The sequence below is a fragment of the Sinohyriopsis cumingii genome, chromosome 14 (genome assembly GCF_028554795.1).
Source record: "Sinohyriopsis cumingii isolate HCF-2022 chromosome 14, ASM2855479v2, whole genome shotgun sequence".
NCBI lineage: Eukaryota > Metazoa > Mollusca > Bivalvia > Unionida > Unionidae > Sinohyriopsis > Sinohyriopsis cumingii.
Window position 1 is genome coordinate 7,048,250 of NC_142974.1, and position 16,368 is coordinate 7,064,617.

General features: G+C 41.3%; 1 protein-coding gene across 1 annotated transcript in view; it reads left to right on the plus strand.

The window, feature by feature from the left end:
- The window catches only part of LOC149783152 (uncharacterized), a 197,264-nt gene that overhangs the window by 26,870 nt on the left and 154,026 nt on the right, over nt 1–16,368 (plus strand). Inside the window, exon 2 of the mRNA XM_089931386.1 lies at nt 15,257–15,368. The gene's annotated coding sequence lies outside the window, so the exon portion shown is untranslated. The remainder of the gene's footprint in view (nt 1–15,256; nt 15,369–16,368) is intronic.

Sequence of the window (16,368 nt, forward strand, 5' to 3'; positions counted from 1 at the left end):
TATCACCGATGCGATATTTACGTTGTACGGGGCAATATGCCTACCACCATCTCCGTTATCGTGTCTGAGGATATATGTTGATGGACCGAGAAAATCATTAAGAGACTTTCTTAGTTCTGGCGCGTTGTATCCTGGAAACTTGAAATCGGGTAAATCGGCTTCTGTGATATTATACTCGGTTAGGAATTTTTGTTTATTACCATCGCTGTTATCGGATATCATTTTAACGATTCGTTCATTGATATATTCCATGTCTGATATAAGTTGATTTAACACCTCAACGTGTTTTCGTGTTTTTGTTTTCCGTAGTTGTTCTAGTTGCAATTGGTAATAATGATTAATCTCGATAAAAGCATTAGTGATATCATTTAAAATAACTGTTAATATGACTTGCGATTCAGGAGTTTCCTTATACTGAAAAAACCACTGCATGATATTCCTGTTTTGAAATAAAAACCAACTGGGTAATAACGTGCTTTTTATAATAGACAAATTATCTCGATAACTGGGATTAATTTCATGATACGATTGCGCATTCGTGTGCAAATCCGCGGGGATTTCATGAGGTGGATTCTTGGGCCAACCTAGTATGGTTCTTATTGAACTGTTATAAATATCAACCATATACCCCGGTGTGCTTATTTCAATCGTCGACAATAACGTCGGCTCATGAACCGTAATATCGATTTTTGATTCTTTTCCTGTGATCGATTTTATCCTGCGTTGAAATTCTTTATTGATTTGTTCTACTTGGTATGACCCAGTTGGTATTGTAACCTCATTCCAGTCTGGGGTCCTATCGGGTTTATTTGTCCATGCAAAAACCAGCGAGTTATTAGGTTGTTGTCCGTTAAATGCTTCCGCTCGGATATTAGGCCAACTGTGATATATTCGCAATTTTGCCAGCGCTATTTCCTTTACTGGAATCGGAGAAGGGAAGTTTACATTGAATTCTGGCTTCGTTGACGTTATCGATATCATACTTGTTTGTACCGGAGTGGTGTTCTCCGCGATCCGTTGAAGCAATTGAAACCCTTCGGGGTTCAGCGACATTATTATTATTCGTCGTTTCTAGTGTTTAATTTCAACACCGAATATTAACAACCTGCTTGTTTTAAGCCCATTGAAGTTGTTTCAGGAGAATGTTTTAAGCCCATTGAAGTTGTTTCAGCCACGTGGTTTCCAGCTTCCAGTTGAAAATCCTCGATTTTTGACATCGCGGAGTCATACAACTGGACCATCGTGGAGAATTCAGCATCGGATATAAACGAATTATCTATCGCCAACGAGATAAACCCGGATAATTTCGAGTACGCGTCGGATACTATTTGGTGGCGAACTGTATACTCGCTGAGTTTTTTCTGAGCACACGATGATATCTTTCTAGTGATTGCGTTGGCGACTCCAGCAATTGTTGTCACCGCGGAGATAGCGATTGGAACAGCGATCGGGGCCATCATGGTCACCGTGGATAAAATAACACCGGTACCGGCTACTATACCTGACACCGAGTACACGACCGCGTCGATGGTGGTTATTTTTCGACGGTATTTTTTTATTTTTTCACGGTATTGTTCGGAAAGCGTTTTCAAATTCGCGGAGAATTCTTTTACGGTATTGAATCGATATTGATGTGACGTCGGTGATACCTCTGATTCAATTACCTTGGTGGTCATTTTTATTTTAAAAGAGCTAGTGTTTTTAATTACTTAGATCCGCTACAAATTCCACATACCATGTAATGTTTGCCCTAAATAGACTGCTATCAACGGCTTTAATTATAAACCGTTCGGTTGCATTCTTGTCAATGATTGTTGATATTGTATTGTTAAACTCAGATGAACTCGACGATGATATATTAAACTGCATCGCTGAAATCAATGTCAATCGATAAATACCCCTAACAGTTGCGGTGATACTTATTATATTATTCGTAGGAGTCCAATCGAATGATTCATGATGAATCGTGTATACTGTGTTGATGGTGTTTTCATGAGGGATTTTTATTTTTGTCATTTCCGGTAGTCTGTCTTTAATCGCTGTAACATCAGTTTTGATTGTTCCTATTTCCTGTGTATGCGCGTCTATACTTTTTTTGTTCGCTGTAACATCTGTTTTGATTGTTACTATTTCCCCTGTATGCGCGTCTACATTATTTATGATCGATGAAACATTAACGAAGATTGTTTCTATTATCCGTCCATACGCGTCTATATTCCCTTTGTTTGCTGAAACATCAATTTTGATTGTTCTTATTTCCTCTCTATATGCGTCTACATTCCTTTTGTTCGTTTCAACATCATTTTTGATTGTTTCTATTTCCTGTCCATACGCAGTGATATCATTTATAGTTATTGTAATTTCTTCCGGTTTGGTATTTTTTTTACCAAAGAATTTATCAATGGTGTTATCAGCCCTGTTAAAATTTTTTCGTAACGTGTAAAATTGGCCCGACAGCGTTGTAAACTCCGAAATAGTATTTTTTATCCCCACAAGATTCGGTTCGGTTACCGTCGGGGTTCCAAAAAAACTAGCAGTAGTGAGTTGTATACCGGTGACAGACTTTTGTATCCCCTCGAACTGATTTGCTTGCGCGTTAAATTTATCATACAAATTTTTTAACGAATCCGACACGGATATATAATTGTTGCCAAGTGTACTTATTTTTCCATTTATCGTCAAGATGGATTCACCTGATTTAAGTCGTCCGTCGCCGGTATACAGCGCGATAGTGTCCTCGGAGGCATCATTATTTCGTGTTAAAACGTCATTCAGCGACACATTACTGGATTTCAGTTTACCCTGGCGGTCTTGAAATACAACTATTTCGCCCGGGTCAACACTGGTTAAATTTAACGTATCAGCGATTTCATCCTCGATTAGTTTTTTTATGTCATCGGTGGCGAGCGTTTCCGTGGGCTTTTTCAGCGCCGAAACCGGTCGTCCCCAGATATCAATCATTATTATTGTAAAAAAAAACAGCGTTTCTAATTAACCCGCCGGGCCTCTACGACCCCACTAGTGTATTCGTTTACAACCACATGAGGTGGTTTCCGCGATGATGAAATCGCCGCGAGTACGTTCAATACCTCACGGCCGCATATCGGTGGGTCACTTAATTGCTGTGTTGGCAGCGTGGAATAAAAAACCGGGGCTGAACACGCCCGGATATATCGCATGAACTCGTTTGGCGGGGCTAACCCGTATGAATCAAAATAGACGATCGCACGCGGATCAATTGCGTATGCAACCCAATGAGTTCCCGCTCCGGAGGATTTATCGAGGTTAATTATACCGGTTTCAATATTCCTTGGTTTTGTCGGTAATTGATCCCTCATGAAAACACCTCTGAAGTTTTTTATCGCTAACGCGTTTGCGGCATCTATTAAATCAAAATTAGACATTGGAGTCATTAAACGGTTCCCGGTAGTCTTAGACCCTTCCCCGAGTACCATGAATACGGGGTTCCCGGTAGTCTTAGACCCTTTCCGGCTACGGGTCGTTTTTTTTTATAGCCTTTCCCGGTTGCCTTCTTTAATGCCATTCCAGCCGCGGTACCAACGGCTCCTAACGCCGCCGCCTTCGCCACTGCTGGGGCCGCCGCGGCAATCAACGCTGGAATCGCAGCTAACAGCGGAAATATCCCGCCGGTCTTTTCCATGTTTTTAATCGCTGCGGCCGAAAAATCTATTTGAACACCCTTTTTATTCTTCATCGCATTATTGAAATGTTTTATTTGACGCGCCGTCAACGATATCTTATGATTACCACCTGCCATCTGTGACGGCTTCAGCGTTATTGTGGTTCCACATTGTTTAGCCGACTTTGATCGTAATTTCTTGACTTGACCATCGGTCAACTCTACACTGACGACACTATACGACATTTTATTGTAAACGCGGTTATGTTTTCAATTACATGTTTTCCACTGGTGCATCAACGATTCTCATTCGTCCACCAACGCCTTCCAACAGCATTGATTTATCGCTGAGAATGACAGCAACCGCTCTATAATCAACACCACCCGGGGCTATACGAGCTCTGAAGTGTATATCAACGACGGATTGTCTCGTTAAATCAAGATGTTCCAACGAAAAATAATAAATCGGATACAGGTTTTTAAAATCAAGTTGTGATATTTGCAGACCAGTGTCGACGTTTTGATCACGACCCATATATGACGGCAATCGATGATACACACGTGCGACATGGTTGTCACCGTAATTAAGCTGTATATCCTCGGATGGTTCCTGTTGTCCGTTTATTCTCAGCGAAACCTCCCTGACTCCTAATCGATCAAATATCATATGGCTGCGTTCTTGATTACCCAATCGTTCCCTATTCTGTAGCGCTATGAATATATGACGCGGGGCTGAAACACCCTGTTTTGATGCCAGGTGCCATGTAAACGTATCGGCGACGTTATCCTCTTTAGCATCAGTTGTTACCGCTAGCCAACTCAACAACGATTTTCCTCCCTGTTCCATAAATGCTAACAATCGTGCTTCCGTGGTAACTGATGGAGTCAACACCGGCATCCACAATGCCATTTTAGTTAAAACGACTTTACCGGCAGCGACGCCAGCAGCATGCCATATTGCATTGTTATCATCGCCCCTTCGCGTTAGCGCAATTGTATGCTTGGCCCCATAGATAACTTTTCTAACATTTCTGCAGAATCCAAATATGTGATGGAGTGGAATCGCGCATGAAAACTGCCGGCGTGGTCTTTGCAACATCCCTACTCGTGTTGCGAATCCTAGATTGTAATCATTGTTGATACTCTTTATAATATTGAAATTAGCGCCTGGTCTTGCTCTGCGGTCTGGGTTATTTGCTTCAGCCTGTGGGTCAACTGCGGTATCTCTTTCCACCAGCACGTTAACGTACTGAAGATGATCAGCGTTATTAGTGGTGTCCTTTGCGAACATCATAGATGGGCCCGCCGATCTTGTATAATCATCTGAATACCTCGCTAACCCAATTATCGTCGTTGCAACATCAACCTCGCGTTCTATTGATTCAATTTCTCGCCCGTCAATAAGATATCTGGCGCTCTCAAATAACGCCATGATACCGTTGTTAACGAAGCCAACTCGAATACGATCGTCATCTGCGTACGGTGCATTATCGGCAGCATTTGTCACGAGTTCTCCCTCGATTTCGATAAACGCTTCACACGGCAAAAAATATGTACTGGTATCTTGGACTTGAAGTTCAATTCGCGATCGTAGGTCAGGTTGCGCTGCATAATAAGAATAATATTGATAATCACGGACAGAATCATCCCTGCGCACTGGGGCATCCATATCAAACGCGGGATCAGCGGTTCGCGCAAACATTTCTATTATTATTCATGTCGGTGTTTTCAATTGAAATCCATCAACGTCGTTTTCGTCGTAGACCACTCCCCGCTATCGCGTTAATGATCGCGTTGGTTGACGCATCGGCGGATGGCGAAGTCGCCGCCAGCGACTCTAATTTTTCTTCCACGGCGTTATTTATTACTTTACTAACATTCGCAGGCATCACTGTCGTTGATGGCATCTGTTTTCTTTTTCGTGAAAATCCTTTGGATTTTACCAACGACATTAGTTTGTCCTTTGCTGCAGAAAGCGCCTTTCCGGCAACATCTCCAATAGCGCTGATTCCCTTATCACGAATAACATCAATAGCCTTCATTCCTAATTGTTTGGCTAACGGCGCCACTTTTGGAGCCATTCTTGTAAATAACCCCGCAATGGTGCTACCAAGATCATCTCCATAGTACGCGCGGTAAACAGGCAATCGCGAGTTTACCACGTAGACGAGTACTGGTTTATCATGGTTGTAGTGTATGATCATCTTTATTATAAAAACACCGGTTTTTCAATTAGTGATTGACCCCCCCCCCCCCTTTCCCACCGCCGTGTGGAAAACCGGAATAAATTTTATCAAAATTTCCTTGGGTTTTTACCCTCGATAAAAATCCGGTTTTTTCCGGTTTTTTCTTGATTTCTAGTCATTTTTGGTCGTTTTTTGTTGCCTATAGTCGTTTTTTTTCGATTTTTCAGCAAAAACATCGATTTTCTCTAAATGATTTCCTGGGGTTTTTGCCCTCAAAAACCAACCAAAAACAGTCAAAAAACGACTAAAAAACGACCAAAAACGACCAAAAACGACTAAAAAACGACCAAAAACGAGCAAAAACGGTCAAAATTGACGCGGATTTACAAAACGATAATTTTTTTAATCATCCACGAGTTCGTCTATGAGCGTTCGATACGCACTAATGTCCATAATACCGCCCGTAAATAACCGCTTGCAAATATCAGCGGCCTCATTGATTATTTCCGGAGAGTTATTTCCGGCTCGTTTTCCTCCGATTAGTATTTCCAGCCGTGATATATCACTGAGAACACTACCAGGACAGGTAACGCCGTAGGATTCTTTACCAACAGAGTATCCTTTTCCGTGTTTTGATTTTTTACTTTCAACTTCCTTGTGGAATGCGTTGTAATTGGGATCACCACGATGTGGTAATGCATCTTTATATATACCTGCTAAATACACTATTCTTGTCCAGTCCTTTAACGACCTTATATTTTTCTCGTAGCCGCTATTGATATGCTCATTTCGTGTGCCCTTAACAACATTTGTAACAGTAAAATTAACTAATTCGTCATCGCTGTCGAAGGCTCTAATTTTATCTATTGTGCTCTTCTTGAGTACATTACGGGGTATATTCTCCCTTTTCTCTATTTTTTCCAGTATTTCTTCCGGTATTTCTTCTTCTGGTTCTCTTGCAGTGGCGCCTGGTTCTTCCTCGTCGGCCATTGTAACATAAGGTTCTTGTGGTTCGGTTATAGCGAGTGGTGGCGGCCTCCGTGTTGTAGCAGCCGCTATTTTCGCAGGGAGTGTTTCCAGAGACTTTTTTGTTTGCTCGGTCTGAGCCGCTATCTTTTCAAGCGCACCGAGGACGGGCACAGTTGCCGCCGTAACATCTTTGGTCGCTTTAGTTACCGGAGCAAAGAGCTGTTCGCTTCCAACAGCAAAATCAGTTTGTAGTTGTTGCCGCGTTTGAAGTTGTTTTCGAACCCTGTCTCGTAACGGTATGAACTTTTTAAGCGCTACTAGCCGCTCTCTGGCTAGCCGAGTAGTAAGTGATTCGCCTACCATTATTGCAATTGCTCCGTAATTTCTAATTTCCCGCCGAGTGTGTCGGGGATATGTCCCAGGGGCTCCAGGGAGTTTTCGTCTATAATCCTTCTAATGTTTTTAATTTTATTAGAGATTTCTCGACGTCGTTCAAAAGCCTGTCCGAGTTTTTTTCGTACTGTCTCAACGGCAGTAAATAGTCCAATAAATGCATTTACGTCATTGCCATACAAGTTTTCATTGATCGTATATTGTAATCGCTTTATAAAAGAATACTCGCGTGGCAAGGTATATCGACCTTTCTTTGATTGCTCGTTAATAATTTCATAATCGGACAATATTTTTTGGTTATCAAGCTTATCAGATAATTCAATTCCTTGATTTTTTAATTTTAAAATCTCGGTTAATATATTATTGATGTCTTCGATATTCATATTCTTATAAAACATCTTATTTCTAATATCAAAAATTTTAATAAAATTATTGGGGTCATTTTTTGACCCGTTTTTAAGGATGATACAATGCCGTAAATCTCCACTCGAGTGTTGTGGCAGATTGTAGGTATATAAACAATGACGTAGATGATATTATGGTATGGGATGATGGGACGGCATAAGACAGCACAAACATAAAACGGCGGGGCGGAACTCTACGGCTGATTCGACCAATCAAAAGCAACCCAATTAAATTAACCCGGTTGCATGATTGTGAACAAAAGACAACCACACGCCCGGGTCAAGTGCGTGGGTTAGTTTTGATTGATCGAATCGGCTTTCGAAAGCCCCAGGCTTATAACGAGTCGTCTTATATATAAGGTGACTAATACAACCGCATCAGTCACAAGGTGTGTGTAATTTGAATTCCCTTGAATCGTTAAATCCTTGAATACTTATTAATGGTGTTTCACAGCATTTAAATGAAACCAAATATTTGAATAAAACATTAAAAAAAAGAATACAGCTGTTAGATAAGATATTTCTTCAGAGTAAAATTCATTGTCCGGGTGGAATCAGGTAATTGGATCATACGTGATAAATTTGAACCGGTTCTCAGCGATAAGAAAACAGTCATTGTTAGCCGCGACTCCAAGCCAGGGCTGTTAACCGGAGTTGACAGACCATACTATGAACGAGCGTATCCTGAAACAGCAGTTGTCTATGGAATATACCCGTTAAATAAGAAACCTGATATCGGAAAACTAGCGCCGATGAAACAGTCAACGGGGATAAATTGTGTAGCAGAACGAGTAATAGAGCATTTTACAAATGCGTGTCGAGGAAACAAATTGACCGATTTACGACGTAGTAAAATAAACCAATGGGAGGAGACAGTGCGCGAGCGAGGAGCAACCATCAGCGACATAGCGAAATTAGAAACGTCGCTGAGATTTCCAATAACCGTTACAACGATAACCGGTGAAGTATTATACGAATCAAAGTATAAATCAAAGGGAGCCCCAATCAAAATTATTGATCATAACGAACACGCGTGGACGCCCGCGGTCACAATATTTCCACGGGATAGAACAGTAAAGTATATCCCGTGGAAATTCCTGGGAGAGGATGGTTTTCTCGCGGAGAGGAAACTATTTGATGCTATTGCTTGCTTATGTAAAAACGACCCTGTATCAGTGTGGTTACTTCGCAGCGCTGAAAATGACATGGATACCTTTGATCAGTTTGTAAGACCAAACGGTGAATTATATCGCACTGAAGCGTTTCACAACAAGATGAAAAAAACCGCCATGGAATTTGAAGAGCATGATGAACAACTGCTAACAAATTGTTTTACGATTCCATCGGTTGCGGCTCATGTTGCAGCAAGGAAAAATGCGTGGAGACCAACGCGCAAGGAATTTCTACCGGATGTACAATCCAGTTGTTTGGAATATTATCACGGTGGACTATGGAACACTGAATACAACCGCGACGCTATGATTTCCGTTGATATGGTTGCCTGTTATCCAGCGAGTTTTCTCGGGTATGGATCCGCCGCTGAGTATTTCAAACGATTTGGACACCCCAGACATGAAATGACTCGTGTTGCTATTAATGGACCACTGCCTGATTTTGATTTAACCGGATTCGCTCGCATAGTATCATTTGAATTCGCAGCAGGACTTCATCGCTGTTGTTATATTTGGATCGGTAGACACATGGCTGAAAAGAGATGGCTTCCAATAGCGCTGCTACGGTTTATGATTGATTGTAGCATGCTTGTATCGTTGATTGTCAGTGACGCGATTATATCATATCGGGCGCAGACTGAAGTCTGGTTACCAGAACCGGAACGTCTAGATAGCATAATTGACGAGTCCAGAAAACACATTGATGCCAACGAGGAATATATCATCGAATGGTCCAAAAAGATATTCAACCAACGAAACCGCGAGGCAAAAGATCTCGGTAGAAGAATAATCGGTAAGTTCTCACAAGGTGGAAAAAACCACGACTACAAACGATATTGCTCACGGCTGATTATAGATGACGCAGAATATGATTTCGTAATCAAGGACGCAGTGGCAAAAAATAGATACGTGAACTGCAAAACAGCTCTGCTGTCCAATGGAACAAAGTTGGGTACAGTTGTTACCTACTTTGATGGAGACAGCCCCGCGTATCCGCATTTGAGGGCGTCTATGCTGGGTTACGCCGCTATCAATTTATTCTCGATGATAAATAGATTCCCCGACACCGCGGTTAGAGTAGCCGTTGATTCATTTTATATAGACGTAAAGTATAAGGGAAACATAGCCGAGTTTACTAGTCCCGACGAGAGTTGGGGTATATGGAGAATTAAAAATGAAATACGACGCGATTATTCCCCGTCAGCAAATGTCACCGTTGAAAATAATTACTTACGCGGTGATACATTGTCAGAATGGTCTAATGCACCACCGTGTTCTGATCCAATTTGTAGACACAAAACAGTTTATTTAAGCGGCTGTGGCGGGTCAGGAAAGACGACTCGGGCAATTGAATTATTTCGAACGCGGGCAAGTATAATCGTGCTTACACCGACCCATAGACTAGCGCGAGAGATAAAACAACGAAATGTTGACGCCGTTACTTATCACAGCTTTTTTCGATACAGCGGCGGTGAGTGGACTCCTGATCGAATGGGTGAAAAATTTATTCCTGAGATTATCATCTGGGATGAGATATGTACTGTTTCGTTAGATACTTTACAAATGTTTCTTGAGTGGTTGCTGCGCGCGAATACAGCGGTAATCATGTGTGGCGACCATGGCCAACCACCACCATTTGTCGGCGAGGGTCCACATGATTGGTTAAAGGGTTTTGTGGACTATTATGAAGAAACCGATACTGATTACCGAGCACTTGATGAACAACTGCGCGAGGTTAAAAAATTAATCAGATTACAGCCGGATAGAGTTCAATGTGAAATAATCCGCGAGGTGATTCCGGAAACACCGTTAAATGAATTCTGGGAAACATGGAGACCAAACGATTTGATTGTAGCGAGTAGAAAGATAGTCAGAGACACACTTCAGCGGAAGTTGTTTGCGTTGCATAAGGAAAAGTTTCCAACGCGTCCAGTGCCGTTGTGTTATAGACCCGCTGACACACGGCGGCAAAACATTGAAGTTGAAATCCCGGGCCCGACGGCGTCAGGGACAAAAAAACAAATTCTTGTGCTGAATGATATTGTGCTCGTTGATATCAGCGTCGTCGAGGACGCGCTACGTGCTGATAAATCCCCGTGGACGCTAGGATACGCAACAACAATACATTCCTCGCAAGGATTGACTATCACGGATACAATTGTTTGGATGGTTGATAATCGCATCGAATGGTCAAATCTAGTCTATCTCGCAGTGTCCCGAGTACGGAGGATAAATCAGCTTCGAAGAATTGTTATTAACGAAGACACCGACGAAGCCGGCGACAACGATGACATTATTGATGCAAGCGTCATTGATAGAAAACTCTCGGGTTACCGCCAACAGGATAAAAAAAAAACAGCGGCGTTTTGATATTGATGCCGAATTAATAATTGCGTTACGACAACAACAGAATAATCACTGCGCGAGTTGCAATTGTGTAATGCGCTGGCGTTATTCGGATAAAGACGCTCGCCAATTTACCGTGGATAGGATCGATAACAGTTTCGGTCATATCCGTGGTAATGTGAGGTTAACTTGTCTTGAGTGTAATAGACGCAACGGCGCTAGTTAAGACCACGCGGGGGCAATTGAGTATCGTCAGGTATCACTTGTAGTTGCTCGCGAGTAAATCCGCGCTGAGGAGCAGTTGAATCCAGTCTATAGATCGGTGGTCTACCAGTTGATCGTGTTATCGTTGATATGTTATGTGTGGTAACACTCCAAATAGGATCAGTAGCTCTATTTTTACCGCCTTCAAGCTCTCCTGGTTCATACAGATATCTCACGGTGACATCGCCGAGAATCGGCTTGGAAACGCTATCTATTTTTGATCTTCCGGGTATGTACTCGTATTTAATCGCGTCGCTGGGCTTCATGTTGATTGCTCGGGTAATCTCGTTATTTAATGCTGCAATTACGCCCGGTAACCTTTTGACCCATTCACGAGATCGTTTTTCTTGGATGAATTCCTTCGCGTATTGATATCCAAATAACCGTTCAGCAAGAGTCCGATTGAATCGTTCAACAATTGCCTGATCACGATGTAGCGCAGTATGACCTCGTCGTATCGCGACGCTATGATGTTTCAGCGTTGATAAAACAGCGCCGCGAAATTCATTGCCAGGATCAACTTGTAATAGATTTGGCCAGCGCAGAGGACCCCTTCGGTAAATCCGCTCAAACGCATCGGCTACTTCAGTTGCTGACTTTGTTTTTAACGGCTCCGCTTGTTTGTATCGACTCGCAACATCAACTACGGTTAGCGCGTATTTGTAACCGTTGTCATGCGGCAGAAATAGTATATCAGCCTGATGAACTTCATTAGGTACGCTGACATCAAAGTGTGAGAAGTTTATTTGTTTAGGCGGTGGTAGATAAATTTGCCATATAGCCTGTTTGGATAACCAATTAGCCGCAACAGCCTTTGTTACCTTTGCAGCGCTTGCGAGTTTACCAATTGCAGCCTTCCCCTTCCAGTATCCTCTCGGAGAATAATAGATGGATTCCATGTTGTTATTATAAACGCTAGCGTTTTCAATTACCAGCGCGAGAAGCTCCGCTTCCAATCATTAATTTACCTTTCATAGCCGATTTTACCAACCATGAAGCCAATTTTTCTTTGAATGATTTATCAGGAATAGCATTTAACGCGTGAATTAATTTTACATCCGCGATATGACGCTGTTGCAGATCACCGCTACGATAAGCTATATCATGTATCCGACATGCTTCGTCGATAGCGTTTATTGGATACTCACCGGGTCGCGGCTGATTTTGATCATCGAGTCTGATATCTAATCGTGTTCCGGGGCCACAGTAGCTATATCCTGGGAGGTGCTTTTCTCCTGGATACTTTGCCCACGGTGTTCCGGGGAGTTTTGATAACTTGGCTGCAATATCACCTCCTCGCTTTTTTTTCAAGCACCCCCGGGTCTAGCAGAAATAAATCTAAATTTTTTTGTACCGCATTGTACACACTTACCAGTAAGCGCCGATCTGTTATTTCTCGTTGTAACGGTTGTCATATCATTTGTGCCAGTACGCATTCTACACTTCACACAATATAGATCCATAATTTATGTATAGAGATATGAATATAATTGATTTTTCGGCGACTAAAACGAGAGAACCAGTTAAGCATGTTGCAGCGTTACCAAACTCGATCCGGATGATTATCATCGGACCATCTGGATCCGGCAAGACGCAATTGTTACTCAATTTAATAATGAGATGGATGAAGTGGGATAAGTTGTATTTAATCGCCCCTAGCGTGGATGATCAACGATGCTACGAGGTGTTGAAAGATTTTAACGAGAATGCATCAGCGATCGCTGAAAAAAATGTTATTGAGTTTATTACAGATATCAGTGATGCACCAGGTATTGATGATATTGATGGCGACGTTAACAATCTAGTCGTGTACGATGATGTTATGTTAGACAATCAAAAAAACCCAGCTAGGATATTTTCCAGAGGCAGGCATAAAAACACCGACGTGATATATGTCACTCAACGATACACTCAGATTCCAAAAGTAATCAGAGACAACTGTAATATTCTTGCTGTATTCAACGGCGTTGATACACACACGCTACGAAATATTTGGCAGACATGGTGCGGCGGTGACATGGACTTTAATGGTTTTCGAAACTTTTTTAGTCATGCTCAGTCGACCCCACATGGATTTGTAACGATAAATTTACATGATCCTCGGACACGATATCGTATCGGACTTGACCAAATATTCGGTTAAATTGTAACTAATTTTCATTGTAAATAACTTCTTAGCAGCAGGGGGGGGGGGGAAATGACATCGACGCGGTCGTCGCTGTGCTTACCGGACGCTGACGACGCTGGGGATCGGCGCGCAGAAGGTATTAATTAAACCAAATGACGTCACCATCGTGTAGGATGGACCGACGTCGTTTTTTTTTTTTACCAGCGCTGATTACACCGGATCCGCTGAGTGCAGAAAGTAATAATTAAGCAAAATAACGATTGGACAAAATGTCCGATTCGCCCCCCCCCCCCCCCCCGCTGCTACATACATTCGTTTTGCTCTCTTTCCATAGACATTTTACATAGTTCATGATAATAAATGTATGTCTCCAATAAAACTAGTTACCATTTCTAATTGATCGGTAATATTGCCTACTCGCACTTAATGACAATTAAGCCATTGCAGTGTGAACTATTAACCACCATCTTAACTAAATGCCGAACACGTGCACACATACGGCTTATCAATAAATAACCCTATAGCCCCAAACAGCTGCTCAAATATTAATGTATAGGTTAAAAAGCTTCTTATCTTAGTTATACAAATAGATCAAACAAAATTCACTTCTTATTTTAACTATACACTGTTGCACCTTAACAGTTCATTGGCATAAAGAATCACATAAACCAAATAATAATCAGTTCTTCTTATACATGATTACTGTATCATGAAAGATAATAAATTCAAGCAAATATATTAAGAATCGTATCAAAGAAATTAAGAAAACACATTTGTGTTTAGCTTAGAGACTCGATCTCTTTTCATTTAACAGAACTGTCTTCTTACACCCCTGGTATATGTCTCTCATAAACTCTCAGCTACATATCCGTTGGATATATTTTACGCGGTTTTGGCCTTTCACCGGAGTCAAGACCTTTCGCCTCGCGCAAACACGTGCCTATTCCGCGGTGTAATTCAATTTAAAAACACGAGATTTCGCCTGGGAAACACAATACAAACCGTTAACTTACCCACTCATAATTCACGTTTATTTAAAGGCTATTATTGACATGCGCCCTTCCAGGGTTTGAAACATTACACATTTTGTCCCCGCTTATCGACCTCTGCACAGTTTGAACGTATGACATATATTTCAACAACCGTTACTGCAATATTTCATCCCTAGTCATTTGATAAACAAAAATTAATCTTAAGCCTTGTCCAATTTTACCTGACATTGTAATCAAGCGGAACCTTAGTAATAATCAATCATGCCTTTACCAGATGCACTAAAGTACTTGAGTACTTAGACATGCCACGGATTTAGCCCGGTGCAAAATCGCATACTTTTATTTAAAATTGTTATATGATACAACGACATCTGCAACATTCGCACTATAAAAATATTAGCATTCTATTAATTTTATAGAACTGGCAACGATTTATTATGGACAAAAAGAAACAAGTCTATTTGTTGGAACTGAAAAGTAACCTTGATTTGATTCTAGCGACTGCGAATCTAAGTGTTGATGAACACGTATCAGCCCAGGGACTCAAGGAAAACATGAATTAGATCGACATATATAGAGCACGTACAACCTTGAGAACGAATGGGTTGACAATGTACCTGTTTCTGCAAGTGATCTTGGATGATAATGGTTATCAGTTAGGGCAATGCACGTAATAATTATGCTTTCAACACCTGTTCAACTGTCTCCATCAAATGTAATTTTTCTAGGTAATAAAATCTTTTCATATGATTCTGATTACAGGTAAATACTATTTTTAACGGGTACAAGTGCTGGTTTGTTCATTTCTCTTCGGCTTCGCCCGGGACAACTACAATCGCATCCGTAGGTGTATTCGACGTAAGTCAAGATAGAGGTAGGTTAACCTTTTCGTATTATCTAAGCATCAGAGATTTGCGTAAGTGCACTACATTACATGTGCATAATTGATACGATGTCATTGGTTTTATACGATGTGTCGAAAGATAGATCTTTTTCTGAGAAGTTCTTTATGTTCAAGTGCAATTAAATGCATAATTAATAATTTTAATCATTATAGTGATGCCTCATATTTCTCAATTGTACATGAAGATCCGGAGGGATGGAGGACGGGGAGAGAGTGTAATTCCAAATAGTTTTAGGTACGAGTCCATTTATATTGAAGCACAAATGTCAGACTTTGTTCTGTCTTTCGATGGAGAGATAGGGAGAAAGTACTGGACCGTCTGTCGCATGGGATTTAATCAATGGCTCCCTGGCATTTAACCGATGGCTACTTTGCGTTTTTGTTTCTAACACCTATAGTTTGGTGGCGTATGGTCACATGGGCTAGTTACAGATGCACTTAAGTGTGCAGGTCAATGGATAGAGCACTCGGGGGAGGGGGGGGGGCAAGACTATAACAATAGAGCACAAAGGAAGACACGATTCCACACCTATCGATATTTCCAGCCCGACTTGCTAGTCCTATTTTCGTCTCCTTATGTAAGCCGTACGTCAGCTGTATTAAAGGACGGATCAAGTTTCAAAACATCACAACAGACATCGTTCAATTCATGACACGTCTGATATAACTCGACGCATGTTGGGTGATTTTGAAGACCTATGGAATATTGGGAAGGAAGTTTAACAATATCTATTTCGTAGTAAGTATTGTAAATTGCAATGTGTTAGCATTTACAATTTAGTGTTTTAATCTTACCCCTCTGTCAAGGGTGAAATTCAAGAATATCCAAACTGAAACTTCCGTTCCAAAACTCCGATAATCTTCGAAATCAGTCCATTGTCGATTTTCTCTCCAATAAGCCATGAATTAAACGAGGTCTGTTGTGATGTTTTGAAAATTGATTAAATCTTAATTACAGCTGGCGTAATTT